A 5,523-nucleotide genomic window follows, 5' to 3' on the forward strand; every position below is an offset into this window, starting at 1 on the left:
TTCAAAAAACTGCAGAAAAGAAAGTGATAATTATTATCTCCAGTCTTACTACCCCCAACAATATTAAGTGAACATTATTCCATAATTTTCTATGTATGTATGTAAATAGAGGCTAGAAAGAAGGCTTTGAAAAGTATTTTTCATGAAACAGGATCATGCTGTAAGTGATACCTTAAGAATGAAATGTATTAAGTTCTATTTGAATTTAGAGGTAGCAACTGAGAAGGACTGATGCTGAAGCTCCAATACTTTGGCCACCTGATGCAAAGAGCTGACTCATTGGAAAAGACTCCAATTCTGGGAAAGATTGAAGGCAGGAGGTCAAGAGGATGACAGAGATGAGATGGTTGGTTGGCATCACTGATTTGATGGACATGAATTTGAGCAAACTCCAGGAGATGGTGAAGGATAGGTAAGCCTCGCATGCTGCAATCCATGGGTTGGCAAGGAGTTCGACACAACTTTGTGACTGAACGACAACAAGAGGTAGCAAATGAAAATAAGGTGGAGTGAAAGAAGTTGCTAATTGCACATTGTTAACATTTGGAGTTGAGGCCACTGGCTGATGAACTCACAAGTATAGGCAGTGTGCTCTACAAGGGGCAAGTTTTTTGAAAACTCCACAAGGGTTTCTGGCCAAATGAGTGGAGTTTGATAGTAATACTTGCTGCAAAAGTATTATTTTAAGACTTAGTTGATGTATCCTGCTGTAGATCCTAAAAAGGAAACTCACTCAGTAGGTCTGATGTGGTGGATGCTTGGCCGAGAAGTTCTGTTTGTGCATGGCACTATCTTCCAAGAACACTCATGGGAGGTCATGCCTGATCTCCACTCCAGATCCTGAAGAGACTGAAATGGAAGAGCAGGCTGCAGCTGAGAAGGCTTTAACCAAGGAGGAACTTCAGGGGGAATGGACTGCTCCAGCTCCAGAGTTCACTGCTAACTCAACCTGAGGTTGAGGCTGGTCCAAAGGAGTGCAGATGCCTTCTCTGCCTGTTCAACAGTTCCCCACTGAAGACTGGAGTACTCAGCCTTCCCCTGAAGACTGCTCTGCAGTCCCCACTGCGTAGGCCACTGAATGGGTAGGAACGACCACTGAGTGGTCTTAAGCTGTTCTTCCTCACACTCTTAAAATGGAAATTTGGTTAACAGAAAATAAACCATTTCTAAAGAAAAAAAAGTTGCTAAAACTCAAATGTTTTGAGTCATTATTTCTTAAAGGATCCTTTTAAGATTAAATAAAAAGATTATGAAAATCATTAAGAATTTGGAGCCTTTTTAAAACCACATCTTCAATTTAAGAGGGTGTTGATTGATTTCTTTTTGATGATGAGGAATTAGTACTCTCATGTTTTCTTTTATATTTTTCTTTAATCTACTGGTATATGTCAGTAACATTATTATTTTCATACTGTCCAGGTTTCTGGCATTTACATTCTATTCTATAAGCACAATCTATATGCTTTTGTTTATATTCTACTTAAATGGAGACACAACTCATCACTTGTTTTTACATTGTTTTACCATTCCTGAGTTTGTTATTTTCATTCATTCTATAAAAGTAGCTTTACATTTTGATATATTTTACAAAGCAGTTTCTGAAGAAAGGCTCATGAGTTTTGTGGTCCCTAGATTCTTTTGTGTTTTGAATGACAGACTGTTGATTTTATACTTGACTAATATCATGGCTACATGCTGTAATAGAATTCTATACGCATTGTTCTTGTGCTTATGGCATAAAATATTGTGTTGAAATCCAAGGCCAGCCTGACTGAAGTTCAGTAACTTAACTAGGATTTTCCTGAAATCTGATATGCTTTTTTGATTTGAAGATTACTTCCTTTTTTTCCCATGGAAATTTATTTATTAAGCCTTCGACTTAAAGGACATCAGTTAACTTTATTTTGAATCATCCTTATTTCTTCTTCATATTATTTGCTTTACTTTTATCTTTTTAATATGTTTACATTTTAAAATCTGTTATTGCTATGATTTTATCAGGTTTTTTTCTCTAGACTGATAATTGAATTGTTAGTTATATATATCCTGTTACTTCTAGTTTCTAATTTAGCTATTAAACTTTATTACGCTGCTTTGATTCTCAATTTTCTCCCATAAACTTGTGACCTCTGTCTCTTCCTTTCTCTCTCCTTCACACTATTTCTCTTAACTGATTTTATGTGTTAACATTGCTAGGCTATGGTATGCAGTTTTGTCAAACACAAATCTAGATGTTGACCTGAAGGTATTTTTCTAGGCATAATTAACATTTAAATCAGTGGACTTTGAGTAAAGCATATTACCCTCAAGAATGTAGGTAGGACTCATCCAATCAGTTTAAGTCTTTAGGAGAAAAGAGCAAGGTCACCAGAAGAAGAAATGACTTTATATCCAGGCTGCTTTGAAATGCTTTTCCTGGTAATGCAATAAAGCTGTCCTTTTCTACTTCACCCAAAGTTGTCTTCAGGATCTGATTTGGCACTAATGTACAGAGAGGCCAAGCTTTCGGTAGCATTGTCACAAATTGCAGAATTCTGCCACCTCCCCCCTTTTTTAAAGTCTGGGAATATTATATTGTTTGTAGATAGCACATTTTCTTTATCCATTCATCTGTTGATAAACATTTAGTTTTTTTTCAACATCTTGGCTGTTATGAATAGTGCAGTGAACATGAGTGTATAGATATCTCTTTGAGATCCTGATTTCAATTCTGTTGGATGAATACCTAGAAGTGGTGTTACTGAATTAAATGGTAGTTCTAATTTCAGTTTTCTGAATTGAATCTCCACGCTACTGTCTACAGTGGCTGCACCAGTTTGCATTTCCACCATCAGGGTGCAAAGGTTTCAATTTCTTCCGCATCCTTGCTAACACTCATTGTCTGTTTTTGATAATAACCATTCTGACATATGCAAAACATATTGTGGTTTTGATTTGCATTTCCTTGATGATAGTAATATTGAGCATCTTTTCACATAACTGTTGGCCATTTTAGAAATCAATATCAGAAGGAAAACTGGAAAATTCACAAATATATGAAAATTAAACAGCACAATCTTGAACAACCAGTGGGTCAAAGAAGGTATCAAAAGGGGGGGGGAAACCCTCAAGACAAATAAAAATGGAAGGATAACATACCAAAATATGTACTGCAGCAAAAGCATTAATGAGGAAAGTGTATAGCAATAAACACCTACAATAAAAAAGAAAAAAATCTCAATTTAACTGTATACCTCAAGGAACTAGAAAAAGAACAAACCTAGTCAGCAGAAATAAAACAGAGTGGAAAAACATTAAAAATAAAAAAAACCAAGAATTGGTTTTTTGAAAAGATAACCAAAACTGAAAAACCTGTAGCCAAATTTACTAAGAAGGAAAGAGAGAAAATTCAAATAAATAAAACCAGAGTTGACTCACTTTCGATTCTGTGAGGGGCAGTAATTTGATTCAACAAATTACAGTGATGGCTGTGTATTCCTTTTATCTTATTTTTTGTTGAAGCATATAATTGACTTATAGTGGATTGATTTCTGCTATACAGCGAAGTGATTGTTATATACATATATACATTCTTTTTTACATTATTTTCATACTGCATGTGTGCTGTACAATAAGATTTTGTTTCTTGTCCAGTTTGCATCTACTAATTCCGGACCCTCAGTCCAGTCCTCCCCCATTTTTCCTTCTCCTTGGCGACCACATGTCTGTTCTCTATGTCTGGGGCTACTCCCCATCAGAACATCACTCAGTTCATTCTCCCCAGATTTGGAGGTATTCAGAGACAACTTACAGTTTGGCTTTTGAGGGATAAGACCAAGTCCTTCACTATAAAATTCCTGCCACTCTGCTCCAGATCCTCATCTTTTTTTCCCCCTGCTAGGCTGCTCTTTTTTGAGCTTCATGGCATTAGATTGCTTCGTTGCTGATCTTGAATTGTTCCTGGGTTTTGCTATTTTTATTTCACTGAATTGAATGTTGGGAAAGGAAATTCTGTGCATCAGTTTTATTACACCATCTTAGCTCAGAAGTCCCCAATGATTTTTATTAACCACAAAAATATTTCTATTCATTGTGCAGATATGGAGATTTGTAAATAGAAGATTAGGTGAGATGTATTACCATGTGAACAAGTACTTAATTACATTAGAGATGCAAATGTTTTTTGAGATTATACTTTTGTAAACAAGATGATCTTGTTATAATGGAGGATTTGTGGTAACTGCAATGTAAAGGAGCCTCAGAGGAAAAATTAGCAAAACTGAGTATGCGAACTATTTATTGCCTGTGTGAGTAGTATGCATAAAATCCAATGAATACCAAAGACTGTGTGCAAAATCATAACACAGTGCATTCTATTACACAGTCTCATTCTCTTCTTTTAAATATCTAGATTGCTTTTCATTTCTTGTAAGTGAACTGAAGAAATGTGTCTCAGACTGACATACTTCTGAATGTTTTAAATCTCTAACGATCAAAAACACACTTGGCAGAGAACTAATTTCACACCTCAGGCATTAAAATCCAGAGTCTGTATTCATTGTTTATTTTACATAATGTAAAACAGCATGAAGCATGATATATTACACAATGGGTGAATGTGAATTTTAGAAAGTAGGGCATCATTTTACATTTACACCTGGTAGATGACATTTTATATATTAGAAAATGTCCTGATATATCAAACAAAATGATTTTTTTTTCAATCAACTGAATTTTTTGTTGCTGTATACATTAAAGAATAAAAGATTTCTATTATTATTTGATTATATTTTCCTAGAATATAATGGTAATTTTATGAGTTATTGTGATGTCAATGTTAATATCTAATAGACCAGGCTTTGTTTTATAATTTTATTTATTGATTTGTTTATTTTTTGGCTGTACTGGGTCTTGTTGCTGTGTGGACTTTTCTCTAGTTGCAGTGAGAGGAGGCTACTCTCTAGTTGTGGTACCCAGGCTTCTCACTGCAGTGGCTTCTCTTGCTGAGCACCAGGTCTAGGGCATTCAGGGCTTCAGTGGTTGTGGTTCTTGGGCTCTCGAGCGCAGGCTTGATAGTTGTAGCTCATGAGCCTAATTGTTGCCCGGGAAGTGGGATCTTCCCAAACCAGGGGACTGAACCAGCATCTCCTGCATTGGCAGGCGAATTCTTTTCTACTGAGGAATTCTTTACTACCTGGGAAGCCTAGGCTTTGTCTTAAATATGGGATATCCAAAAGTTAGAGAACACCATAAAATCTAGATTAATTAAATTATAATATACTTAGCAATAGATAGCTGGGCCAACTAAAAATAAGCCTTCAGGAATATAGTGATTCATTTCTTATTGTAAAACGTTTGAATCATTAGTGAGCATGTTAATTGCTGTTTGGTCGCTGGAGTAAAAAAGCTAGAATGGGTGTAACTTCTATAATTTGTAAGTGTTTAAATGATTTCAGGTACAGTTACTGGTAAGGGCGACTTGGCATGCACACACAGTAGTATCACCAGTTGTCAAAGGGACTCCTGGGTTTCATTGGTGACTAC

The 5,523-nt window shown here is 35.8% G+C and overlaps 1 non-coding gene across 1 annotated transcript; it reads left to right on the forward strand.

Moving 5' to 3' along the window:
• Positions 1–525: 525 nt before the first annotated feature.
• On the forward strand, positions 526–675 carry LOC139036629 (small nucleolar RNA SNORA62/SNORA6 family). The gene has a single exon (XR_011489453.1). It is a non-coding gene; the product is annotated as a small nucleolar RNA SNORA62/SNORA6 family (small nucleolar RNA).
• The last annotated feature ends 4,848 nt before the right edge of the window (positions 676–5,523 follow it).

The sequence above is a fragment of the Odocoileus virginianus genome, chromosome 1 (genome assembly GCF_023699985.2).
Source record: "Odocoileus virginianus isolate 20LAN1187 ecotype Illinois chromosome 1, Ovbor_1.2, whole genome shotgun sequence".
Taxonomy (NCBI): domain Eukaryota; kingdom Metazoa; phylum Chordata; class Mammalia; order Artiodactyla; family Cervidae; genus Odocoileus; species Odocoileus virginianus.